This window comes from Danio rerio, chromosome 23 (assembly GCF_049306965.1).
Source record: "Danio rerio strain Tuebingen ecotype United States chromosome 23, GRCz12tu, whole genome shotgun sequence".
Classification (NCBI taxonomy): Eukaryota; Metazoa; Chordata; class Actinopteri; order Cypriniformes; family Danionidae; genus Danio; species Danio rerio.
Window position 1 is genome coordinate 36,117,629 of NC_133198.1, and position 14,068 is coordinate 36,131,696.

Consider the following 14,068-nt stretch of genomic DNA (forward strand, 5'->3'; position numbering starts at 1 on the left):
TATGGACCAAAATCTCTGAGGAATAATACCAGTACCTTGTTCAATCTATGCTACAAAGGATTAAGGCAGTTCTGAAGGCAAAAGGGGTCCAACCAGGTACCAGTAAGGTGTACCTAATAAAGTGGCCAGTGAGTGTATCTCCATATGGTCAATGTTTCTAGCATGGTCAGTTTGCTCGGGAGCTCACTTTGTCAATTTGTCATCTCAAACCTAGGCTGAATTTTTGGATACAATATGTTACAGTTTATCTTTGTGTGTTTGATACGTTTACAGTTTACTTTGTTATCCTTACATAAATGACCAAAATGTCCTGCACTGCTAAACAAATATCAAAAATGATGTCTGATATCTAAATAGTTTTTGTTTTGCACTATAACCCACTTACTTAAATGACCGTGAAGCAAATTTCAACCCAAATACACAATCCAGTGTGCAGTTTCAGACAAAGCTAATGTGTTAGATTCATATCTGCGCTAACCCTCAGCTAGCTGCAGCAAAATTATACCGCTTCCAAATGTCAGACAACAAACACGGCCATGATACAGTCACAATGCACTCAAAATAGATGCACAAGCCTGCATGACTCGTGCAAGACTTTTGTGCACTTCGTATCGCACAATGGCGGCACATTATCCATCTCCGCATGCTTTCTATTCATACCCCAAGCAATCAATCTACACTCAGGTTAATATAAAACCCTCCAAAACAATTGAAGTGCCATTGAAGGCATGGTGGCTTCTGAAATAAAACTCTAATGGATATCCGCGGGAGACTGCCACGAAGAATGATTAATTAGGCCTTAACCGTGAGCTTTAAAGCTGTACTCTCCGTCTCATTAGAGCCGAAAAGCAAGCATTTTTAGCTACAATAGTTATTATCCTTTCATAGCACTCCGAGTTGATCTTTTGTCCCAGTCCTGCTGTCTGATATTAAGGCTTCTACTGTGGAGATGTCTGACATTTAACAGAGCCTGTGGTGCGGCTCAGGGGAGCGGGGCGACTCTCTGGGGGACACATTGTGCGAGACCCCCTTCCTGGAGGAGCACAGCAGCCTGATATTACTCACCTTGACACCTGCCGCCGTAGTGTTCAATAACAGGGGACGACAGCGAGGTCTGGGCCAAAACGAGCTCTAATTGGCCTTATCTGACACAGTATGTGATGTAGGATATCTGGAAATCAATTAGTGGAATCGTAACGGCAGTGATCATATGTGGAGATTCTGGAAGTAGGTTTAAAATAATAATGTGGTATGATTATGATAAGCAGGATCACATGTTATAATTACATTCATGTTTAATTACATTTATATTTTTATTATTATTGTTATTATTAGTAGTGATACATTAGTAAATAGATTTTTAGTGTGTGTTTGAGTGTGTGTTAAATAGGTAACTTAGATTAATTAGGCAAGTCTTTGGACAACGGTGGTTTGTCCTGTAGCCAATCAATACAAATATTTTCTTAAGATAGCTAATAATACTAACCTTAAAATTAAATATATATATATTTTTTATATTTATATTTTATATTTAAGACTTTCCTCTAAAAGAAAAAAAAAATTATATGAAATACTGTAAACATTTTCTTTCACTTTTAAATTGAAGAATCTAAATAAGGATCTGAGAATCCTTGTAGCAAGCGTTTGTGTGTGTTGTTTTAAGAAAGCAACCATTCATTTTTGTTGTGTTTTAATGTTAATTATTTTTTTTGTATTCATTTATTCTTCATTTAATTATTTTATTTAATCAAATGATCATTAGCCATTTAATTACCATTTTATTGATCATTAGTTAATGATTTGATTATTATTTTATATTTTATTATTACTATTTTCCTGTAATCATGGCTTTATTATTACTTCCTTTTTTCCCATATTGTTATAATTTTATGACTGTATGGATTCAAGCGACACTTGTTTTCAAGAATAGGAGATTATTTTCCCTATTTAAAGGTCTGTATTGTCTTTGGACAATGTTGTAAATCAGTAATTTTCCATTGCTGTTGCTTGTGGTATAATAACACTTTTTGGTTTTATCCTGGTCTGGTCGGAGCATTGAATTATACGCAACTAAGATTATTCAATAACTCTGCTCTTTCTTTATCATCATTACTTCATCTCCTGCTTCTGCTCTTCTCTGGCTTTCTCAGTCGACGCCTTTATTGATAGGAGATTGTTAATTCAGTACTGGTTAACAGGTTTAGGTATTATGTGGCTCTGCTGGCTTGTTGTCTGAATACCCAGAAATAACAGACATTTTCTGACAGGATCTGCATCTGGGGCTAGATCTTATTTATCAGGGATGGAGAGTGTGATCTAACAAAATATCTTGCTTGATATTTTGCTTGAATTTAATTGTATTATCTTTCATTTTCTAAATATGTTTAGTGACTAAAATATTATTTGAATAAATATGTATGTTTAATAAATCTGTTCTGTTTAAATGCACCAAAATATATTGCCTATATTTACTGAGAAATGGAGAATTTTTTTTTTTTAAATAGGGTGTACTCAGTTATGCTGAGCACTGAAAGTCCAACAATCATTACAAAATGATTACTGAGGTCTTCACATTACAAAACTATATTACGCGAGTTAAAAATCTGTGTGCCTGGGAATAAAACATCCACTCACACTAGTGACAAAATCAATTATACACCACACGTCAACCTCAGAAAAATGACAGGGTAAGATGCTCCACATTACAAGCCCCATAGCAACCATATTTTCCTATGGCTATAACTGCTCTATCTACTTCAATACATCAACTTTTCAACCCACAGGGGTTTTGCCATGTCACAGGGATGACGCTGTTGCCTTCAACACAACTAGGATGATGGCATTGCCTTCAACAATACTAAGATAAACATCTTGCGAACCTTCACTTTCAGACCATAGGGCAGAGAGAAAAAAAACAACCACAGACTAACACTCATGCCAGGTTATTGGTCCATCTCTACAAAAAGCTCCATAATTGCACCACATTTCATCTGCGTGCATGAAAAAGGTTGCCAAAAGTGCGGTGATAATGCTATGCAAAAAAATGCATTAAAGTCCACCGGGATTGTCAGTCTGAAGATATAGTATCAAAAAGCTGCCGGTCTACTGCCAGTCAGCTTTTATGCAGATGCGTTCCGGCCTGGCTTGCCTTTGAACAATTTGTCATACTTTGATATTGTATTAACCTGCGAATGCTGACTCTTCATTTGTTCAATTCTGAGGGGAGAGCAACGGTTTGTGGAAAAGCCATATTTCAATGGGAAGGGAATAGAAAGAGAGCCGGTTGAACATTAAAAGTGTTGAAGATGAAGGCGAGGTGTGATTCATCATGTGAGGGCCAGTATCTGAGACTACTTACACTACTGGAGCAAAGGTGAGGTGTAAACACACTTTTGCTCATGGTTTACGTTCTGCTCAATGCACCTAATTGGCTTTGGAGTGCATCATCCTGTCCTTGGAGAACAGCAGCTGATGAATGTTTCTCTGGGCACCGCTTTGGATCCAGAAGAACCTGCCTCTCTGAAACACACAAAGCAAACATTTCAATATTACAAGTGGGATGAGATACTGGCCTATACACAGGACAGCAAAACTCTGCCCGGTTTGGTTAATTTCCATACACAACGTAAGATAAATCCTTTTATAAGATCCATCTATATTATTTATAATAATACAGATGGATCGATATGATTAGAAATCATGTAGATGGATTGTAAAGAGGATTGTAAAGAGGATTGATCCATCTATATTATTTTTGACACAGATGGATCTATATTATTTTTAATCATATTGATCCATCTATATTATTTGAAATAATAAAATCAATGTGTACATTTTTTAACACACAATAAGTGCATGGTGGAGAAGACGGAACATATAATTTGCACAAAAAAATAAGAGTATTATTATTATTAAAATATTTTTTCCATAATTGGTTCAGTACAAGTTTTGTCATATGATATGACCAATATCACATAAATTGGTCAAAAACAGGAAGAGTGTAATTGAGTTCACGTAACAGTTCAATAAATAAGATATTGTGTTACATTTTGCCACCTTTTTTATCTCTTCACTTTCATTTACTTATTTAAATACATTTTTAACATTGATTTTGGCTTATTTTTTATTGAATTGGTTGTGTTACAGTAATTAAAATGTTATTCGCATGATTGTAAATGTTAATGCATAATACTGTTACATATTGCAATATTTTATACTGCAAAACATTATTTTTCATTTTACAACAACAATTATAAGATTATTATACTTATTTTTGACTTATTTGAATGATCAATTTATTTGTATTATTACATTATTAATTACTTGTTGTGAATATCGTGTTACATTTTACATACACCAGGGAACAGTGCGAGAATTCAAATATATTTAAGCCATAGCAGAAACGTTATATGTCTCAGATCAACACACAGCTGTGGTTTTGTTTCTGAATGAATCCAAGATTTGAATGAGTCACTTGAACCAATGATTTAATGGGCCATTAATAAAAACAGCCATTTACTTCCTCAATGAATCAATTGTTTGCACAAATCAATGTATTTGGACTTATTTTATTTACCACCACCTATTTACTTAAAAATAATGGTACAAAAGCTATTATTGGTGTATTGCCCTTTCTAAAGGAACACTTTAAAGGTCCACATTTGTACCTTCAAAGTACATTTAAGCACCTAAAAAGTACAAAAGTGTACCTTTTAGGTACAAAAGTGTGCCTGTAAAAATGTTTCGTACCTTTATTTCTTAGGGTATAGTTTTGGTTTTTATATAAAGTATTTTATACTAGAAAAAAATATATTTGCATAATAACCAGTGGTGTAAAGTCACTAATTACAAATACTCAAATTACTGTAATTAATTAAATTTTCTCAGGAATTGTAATTTACTGAGTAGTTTTAAAAATGTGTACTTTTACCCTTACTTGAGTACATTTTTAGTGCTGTATCTGTACTTTTACTCCACTACTTTCCTTCAACCTCCAGTCACTACTATTTTTTCTTGTCTATGGGGATTAGAAAAATCAGTCCTGTAATTCCTGTCCAATCAAATCATACATAGAAGGTAAATCACCTCATAATGAACTACCTCAAGACATGGATGATTTATAAATGCAGAAAACTGTTTGGAAGTATTAAAAGTGTCCAAGAAGACGTCTAAAATCAATATCAGTATTTGATGTCAATAGGATATTGGTTTAAGATGTTGGCTCGACATAGGATTTTGATCACTTTCTAACACAACCTAAAATCAACGTTTAACGTTGTTATTAGACATCAAAATAACATTGTCCTTAGACGCTGGCTAGGCATTCAATTTTGGTCACTTGACATTACAACCTAAATCTAACCTAATATTAACGTCCTATGACGTTGTGTGCCTCTGGGCAATAACTACATGCAATATAGAATGTTACGTTTACACACATCCACAAATTACATGTAAACGCATCAGCTTTTCACAGCGTCATACTCACTACTCATGAGTCTTTTTAAAAGGGCTACTTTTTACTCATACTTTGAGTAAAATTTACAGCAGATACTTTTACTCTACTTGCACTACATTTTTAGGCAAGTAATGGTACTTTTACTTGAGTATGGTTTTTCAGTACTCTTTCCACCACTGATAATATCAATATCTGAAAACAATTTAAAGAGATAGTCGACCCAAAACGTTTGTAATTAAATATTTCCCCTTGTGCTTCAAACCCATTTAATTTTCATTCTTTAGAATTGAAGAATGCTGATAACAAAATTGTATCGGCTACCATTGACTATATTTTATGCACAACAAATCTTTATAGGGCTACTTATCGTATGTTTATTTGATCCATTTCTCATCTCAATGACGACTATAAATTTACTTTGAGTAATTGCTAATAATAATGTGCAATTAATTTGACTACTTAATCTCTATGTTACAATTTTTAATTGTTTTCTAGGCCTAATTATCTCCTGTGAACCAGATTTTATCAATTATACGTCGTTTATATTTTGGTATCAACTTTTAGAATATTTTAAAGTTAGCCCATCACAGTCAAATAAATAAAGAAATACTAATTACAAAAAAAAAATTAAGTTTGAAACGAATTCAAACTATAAGTAAAAACCACAGGGAAATTATGATATTAAAATGTTTTTGATTCATTCAATTTTTTCCCTTCACTTGCTTTAAGATTCATTACATCTGACTCAAGGTAATCCTTTAATTGACACGTGTAATCAAACCCTCAGGCTAATCAATTTCTCAATAAATCAGCAAAAATGTGATACAATAGCCGCAGCTTAATAATTCACAACTATCATTATCAGATTGTGTGTATTGCATATAATACTGTGTGTGCATTAAACAATTGAACTGAAGAGACACAGGCTTCAACAACCCCCCACACAAGCCTTGCAGTTTTTCACAGAGACGTGGATCTTTAAACATTTTAAGCAATTCGATTACAACGGTCAATTTAGGATGTTTCCACGTCTTGCATGATTTCTAGCAAAAGCAAATTTCTCTGATTTGCTTCAAAGCCCATCACTGCCAACTGTCAGGATGCGTTACTGTAAAACACAAGCCTATATCGCAAGTGATTATTTCCTTAAATATAATAGAGATATACACAACTTCATCGACGTGACAAACAAACTGATGGGTTTTTTTTTCTTCCTGAAATGTAAAGAGTCTTGATAGATACTGTCATTTTAAACTATAACTAACTTGTCAAGGACAAAAAAACGCATGCTAATTTGACAGCGCACTTAATTAAAAACACTTCCTGATGTCTTTATGATGAATTTTTATGGAAATGAGGCTGAAATAATGGAAGATATATGCATATTTGTCAAGAGGTTAAGTAAATTCAGCATTTGTACTTCAAACTCTGGTGGAGATCACTTGGAGGAGACCCTGATTTCCATGCTCTTAAAGCACCAGCGCACATAACCACATATCAGATAGAATAAAAATCAGGTTATTTAAACGTTTTTCTGCCTGTACTGAATGCAAAGGGCTCAGCACTTTTTTCCCCACAAAAGAACCGTCCTTTTTTATTAAAATGACTGGCTTTCCTCTGTCACACAGCGCTCTGCGAAGACCGTACTTTTTTATTATTTATTTTTTTTGTTGATGCAGTTAGCTGCGCTTCGGGCAAAATAACAACTTGCTTTTTCACCCCTCTCTTTGTGAGTCTAGAGCTGATGGCTTTTTCCCATTTTTCTGAGGAAACACAAGAAGAAAAAAAGATTACTTCCATGCCAGTGACCATTTGCTGCCCTTATAGTGATGTGTGACCCTGTTTTATTTGATTTCATTTGTTCACTTTTCATTACTGTTTTTCCTGTGATCTGTGGAAAAGGCAGAGCAGGGCGCTGAGATGTCGATTTAGGATGACAAAGGAGACCCCCGCCTGGTACCAACTACCTCACAACATGAACTTAAAAAAAAAATGATTGAAATGATGTTAGCAAGCAAAGGCATTTAGTTTTTTAAAGAGTTCAAATATATATAAAACTCATAAACAAAATGAAGCATGACTCTGTATTGTCTTTCTATGCTTGAATGACGCTGATTTTCCTGCTTTAATTTACATAGCTACCAGTTTTTAACTGCAATCTCTTCAAAACCTCGTCTTTTTTTCGTTTTTGCAATTTGTCTGATTATTAATTCTTTTTTTGTCTGATGATTTACTAAAAATCACACTAATGCTAAATAAAATAAATAAATAAATATACACCACAGCACCATTATTAATCATTTTTAGAATACTGTGCTTATACACCGAATTTACAGTATTATATGCATTCAGAATGGGTCAAGAATATTACGTGTTAACTTTTGTTTCTATCAAGTTGCATTGCATGGTATTTATCTCTTCATTGAAACAATAATTTAATTATTTAAATATATTTTATTATAGATTTTGACTATTTTGTATTGATTTTGTGTAATTTAAACTGTTATTTATGTATTTATTTTAATAAAATAGTGAATAACATATTTTTTTTATTAATTCATAATTGTATTACTTATTTTAATGTATTTTTACAACAAAACAGTATTTTATCTTACAAGAATCATATTTATTACATCATTATTCTCCATTTTTTTAGTAATTTTTATTAAATCCATTTTTATGCAGAATATATATATTACAAAATTAGGGTGGAAAGAAAAAAAACACTCTGCAAGCTGTTCAGTGTCACATACTGTAAGTCACTTGTAGTTGATCTGCTACTGGTATTTTACAGGCTATGTGTGAATGTGATTTCGTGAGTTTCTTTCAGAGTTAATGAGCTCCAGGCATCGTGTGCTTCAGTAATTAGCAGCATAAGCTTCCATATCTGTTTGGTCAGTGCCCTTCACACCAGGTTACATCCAGAAATAAAGCGGCAAAGCTCCGCATGTTCCATCATAGTCATTACCGACTGGCATGAGACCAAGGGCAGAGATGAATTTCTTAAGAAGGACTGATACGCTAAATACACAAGGAAAGAGAAGTGATGAAGAAAAAAGCCCTCGAGTCTTCATTTCCTTAAGAGATAAGTGATTATCTTTCTGTCTATAACGCTACACTGATTTCAGCCTCTGTGCAAGAAGAGTTAAATCTGAACGAAGGGGTCTTTTGCCTCTGTTAACCTCATGTTTCCCTGCAGACACAATTAGCCAAAATGCTAATTATGACTAGCTTTAAACAAAAGCATTAATGCTCAGTCATTTAGTCTGATTTGATGATTCAATTGTAGCCATTTAGGAGGATTGCTGAAAGCGAAAAGCAGAAAAGCTGATGTGTTAGAAAATACAATGCTGGCTGATGAGAGAAATGTGCAGATAAAAAGGCTTATTTGAGAATGTGAATTAGGACATGGAGTTGAAGACTAAATTATTAGCCCTCCTGTGATTTTTTTGTGCAGTTTAATAAAGAGATTTTAAAAACAATATTTAGTAATAAATTTTCTAATAAATACTTTATTTTTTCTTTGCCTTGTACATCATATTTTACTGGCTATTTTGCAAAATACTACACTGTAAAACGCAGTAAGTTAAGGCAACTCAAACCGTTTGAGGAAACCAGTTGCAACAAACCATTTGAGTTAAAACAATTATCTATATGAGTTCTGTGAACTAACTCCATTTGAGTTGAAGTAATGAGGTATTCAATTAACAAAAGTTCAAAACTCTTTTCAAATGAGTAGACTGACTGTTGGGTTTTACACTGTACAAAAGTCATTTGACAACAGTGGTTTGTTCCGTATGTAACCAATCGAAAAACAAAAATATTTTCCTTGCTCTATAAAACATCCTGTAATCATATCGTATTTGTTTTGATGAGATATTTACTATAAAAAATACTTAAGACATATCAATTTCATTTTTAAGATGATTTAAAATAATATAAAAACACAAGCAAAAAAAGCCTTTCTCTAATAATGAATGGGGAGAGTGACCATTACTTAGCAGGATTGCTATTGGATGGAGTCATGCATTTCTTAAGATATTACGGTTTATGGCTTCAGAAAGAAACAATGATTTCTGTGATTATTTTTTTACTTCATATTAGGGCAGAAAAAAACATAATGGTTGGTTGAATACAATTCTTGTGATAATATGATGAACGCTGAAGTTGTGTCATGAAAGTATTCCCTTTAGATACAAAAATAAAATAAAATAAATGCTTTCCTCAGCAAAAAGCAATCATAAAAGTAATAAAATTTGTATAATTTTGTTGATTAAAAAGAACTTTATTAACAATTGTAGTATTTTAACATGCTAATTTAACATTTATATGATGTTATTTATATTTGTAAGGAATATTATATCGCTTATATTACCTACTGTACATAGGACCTCTAATTATAATATCTAAACTATTTTTAAGTGACAATTATTACAGTAATTTATCACTGTATTTTTCATATTCTTAGTTAATAGAAATAAAGTTATTCATTGTTAGCCTCTGTTGATTCACAGTGCTTTAACTAATGTTAACAAGTAGGAATTTGGATATAATAATGCATTAGTACATGTTGAACTATGATTAATAAATGCTAAGTATTGTTCATGATTGGTTCATGTTATGTTATCTTATCTTCATTCTTTCATTCATTATCTTTTCAGCTTAGTCCCTTAGTCTTTGGACTTGTGGGAAAAACGGGAGCACCCAGAGGAAACCTACACGAACACAGGGAGAACATGCAAACTCCACACAGAAATGCCAACTGACCCAGCCGAAACTCCAGTTATCTTCTTGTTGGGAGGCAACAGCACTAGGTACTGCGCCACTGCGTCGCCCTATATTATATTATATTAAATTATATTATATTATATTATATTATATTATATTATATTATATTATATTATATTATATTGTATTATATTATATTATATTATATTATATTATATTATATTATATTATATTATATTATGTTATGTTATATTATATTATATTATATTATATTATATTGTATTATATTATATTATATTATATTATATTATATTATATTATATTATATTATGTTGTATTATATTATATTATATTATATTATATTATATTATATTATATTATATTATATTATATTATATTATATTAATACATTAACTAGTGTAACTTTATTGTGAGCTTTAAGTGGAAAAAAAAAATATTATTTAACACCAATTTATTTCAATAGTAGTTTTAGGATTTTCTATAAAAGAAATTGTAAAAAACCAACCAGCTTTTGATGCGTTATCTGTTCCATTCTTATGACATGCATGTTTGTCCTTGAGTAGTATTTGAAGCTTTTAAAAAAAAGTGTATATTGTTAACAAAAGTTGAACAGTAACAACTTCTAAACTGCACATTTGTGTCTTTTTCCTAATGCCTCAGACTGACATTACATAAACTTAAAGTGATAGTTTACCTAAAATGACTGTTTACTCACTCTGAGTGGTTCCAAACCTTTATGGGTTGCATTCTTCTGTTAAACACAAAGGAAGATATTTTGCAGAATGTTGAAAATCTGTAACCGCTGACTTCCAAAGTATAGAAAAAAACAGATACTATGGAAGTCAAAGGTTACCGGTTTCAAACATTTTTCAAAATAAATTGTGTGTTCAGCAGAAAAAAAGAAACTCATGAAGATTTGAAATAAAAGGTGAGAAAATTATGAAAAATTGTAATTTCTGGGTGAATAATATCCCTTTCAGTCCAGTCAAGTAATGCTCATAAATCACACCACTTTAGCCAAACATTCTTTTAAATGTGCTTTTGCAAGCAACTAACCAGCCAGTGTAAACAAGCAGAAGTAAGTGTGTGTTTTTCTGAGTGTGTCTGTGCAATGATTAGAGGAGACGTGTGTCCCCTGTGCTCCTCACTATGACTGTGCTGATGGCTGTGACTGCTGCTCTTCACTGAGGGGACAGAACCCCCACAGCCAGAGCCGTCACTGAACACCAGCGCTCTTCTCTCTTCTCTTCACTTTCTGTTAGCGTTATCTGTGCCTCGGCTTCCCGCTGCTGATAAATATTGGTTAAAAAAATATTTTTTATATTCTTGACCCTTTATACAGTTGAGGGTAATATTATTAGAGCTATTTCTTTTAGATTTCCCAAGTGATGTTTAGCAGAAAGAAGTTGTTGTTTTTTTTCAACACATTTTTAAACAAAGCAGTTATAATAACAAATTTAATTTGTCTTTGCCATGTTGACAGAATATATTTTTTCTAATTATTTTGCAGGATACCAGTATTCAGCTTAAAGTGCAGTTTAAGGCTTAACAGGTTTAATTAGGTTAACCAGGCAAGTTATTAAACAACAGTGGTTTGTTCTGTAGCCAGTTGAAAACGTATATATTTCTAAAGAGGGATAATAATATTGATCTTAAAATATATATTTTGAAAACTTCAAAACTGCTTTTATTCCAGCCAAAAGAAATTAGAAATAAAAATAATGAAAGGAAATTCTGTGAAAATATCCTGGCTCTGTTAAACATCACTTGGGAAATATTTGAAAAGAAATTTAATTTCACAGGAGGGTCATTTTCTCTTATTCATTCATTCATTCATTTTTTTTCGGCTTAGTCCCTTTATCACTCTGGGGTCGCCACAGTAGAATGAACCGCTGATTTATCCAGCCTTTGTTTTACGCAGTGCATGCCCTTCCAGCTGCAACCCACCACTGGGAAACACCCTAAAACTCCCATTCACACATGTACACTATGGACAATTTTATCTTACCCAATTGACCGCATGTCTTTGAAGTTGTGGGGGAAATCGGAGCACCCGGAGAACACCCACACAAACACGTAGAGAACATTCAAACTCCACAAAGAAACGCCAACAAACCAGAGACCTTCTTGCTGTAAGGTGATTGTTCTACCCACTGCGCTGCACGTACTACATATTATATTATATTGTATTATATTATATTATATTATATTATATTATATTATATTATATTATATTATATTATATTATATTATAGTAGAATATTTTTTCTATTATAAAGAATGCTTTGTTGAATGAAAAGTTGCAATGTAATATAAAAATACTTTTGAAATTTTTATTAATAAAAGAATAAAAACTTTATAAATATATAAGTTTTTAATATAACATTCACAAAGGCCATTGCAGCAGGATTTTCAAATTTAGGGAACCATGGGATCAAACTTTTGAAAAACCCTCTTACACAGTCTTTTCTAAGGAAAAATGATGAATACAGAAAAACAAAAGTGACATACTTCAAATCAAATCAATAAAAATCAACAATAAATATACATTTAACAATAACCAGCTATTTTATCAATGAGAATATTAAAAACCAACCATTATCAGCAAACACAAAAATAATTGATATTTTAATATTTACATTTAAACAGAAAAGTTATGCTACTTAAAATTGTCATATATAAAAAGTATTATTACTGTTTGTTTGGTTGTTTGCTTAGCAGTTGGTAGTTGTTGTATTTAGGCCCAATTGCAATTCTTTTTTTTTCCCTACCCCATTCCCTTGCCCTTTGAAACAGAGTGTAAAGGGGAAGGGCCTCAGATTTTACCCTTAAGAAATGGGACAGCACTACAACAACCCACACTCGTCACTACGGCTTCATTTGTGTTGGATTTGTGTGAATCTGATCCAGCACATCGTTTTACCAGTCCCCCTTCTCAAACGCAACCTCACCCTGCCACGCTCTTTACTTTCTTCCACGCCACCCCAAACCTCTTTACTTTCGACCACGATCCCTTTCCACGACACCCCCAATTACCACCCTTTTCACTTCTGCAACTCCCTAACCCTCTTTTCTTTCATGCGCGACACATCTTCCTCCTCTGATAACATCCTGGATCTGTTACCCCGAACTGTTCCAGGACCTTGCAATATACAAATTTAGCACTGCTCGTCATCATATGTCATTGCGAGCTCGTACTTCATATCACATCAACAATGGCGACTGCTGTAGTTATTCCAGTTGCTGTATTTCTTTGGTATTTATCTTCAGGAAATCACCGAAGATAACAATATCATGTAATCATAATGATATATTATGGCATTAAGATCATATGTGTTCATATTCATCTACATAAACAAACAAAAACAACATTAACATTATACCAGACACTGTAAAAAGATCATTCCCAGCCACTAGACTTTTCTGACAGGGGATTCGAGTGTCATCAAGTGTCAGATGTGAAAGTATGTTGTGTGACTGCTCTACAGGAGTTATTATTAGGGATTATAGATAGCGAAATTTAGCTCTCTTTATTTCAAGGGGTATCTAGCCCTTGCCCTTAGCCCTATATACCTTAAAGCTAAAGAAAATTGTGACACCCCTAACCCTTTATGTGAACACGCAAAACACGGGGTCGGGGTAATAGGACGGGCTAAGGGGTAGAATTGGGATTGGGCCTTAACTAATTATATTCAGACTTGGCAGGCATCTTTAAAAAACATTATTTGCCATATTCTAAAGTAAAGTGCAACAAGGGGCGCTACAATGGACCTTACTATTTTACATGTGCACCTTGTAGGGCTTTGGTGATTCTTTTATAATTAAAACAATCATACAACTGAAGGTATTCGATCAAGATGG

The 14,068-nt window shown here is 32.9% G+C and overlaps 1 protein-coding gene across 14 annotated transcripts in view; it reads right to left on the bottom strand.

Moving 5' to 3' along the window:
• Positions 1–14,068, bottom strand: part of plxna2 (plexin A2) — a 775,253-nt gene that overhangs the window by 599,331 nt on the left and 161,854 nt on the right. For 12 of the 14 annotated variants that reach the window (XM_073939239.1, XM_073939238.1, XM_073939226.1 and 9 more), the window contains one exon: positions 3,359–3,519. The gene's annotated coding sequence lies outside the window, so the exon portion shown is untranslated. The remainder of the gene's footprint in view (positions 1–3,358; positions 3,520–14,068) is intronic. The other 2 variants (XM_073939236.1, XM_073939235.1) reach the window with 1 other exon arrangement.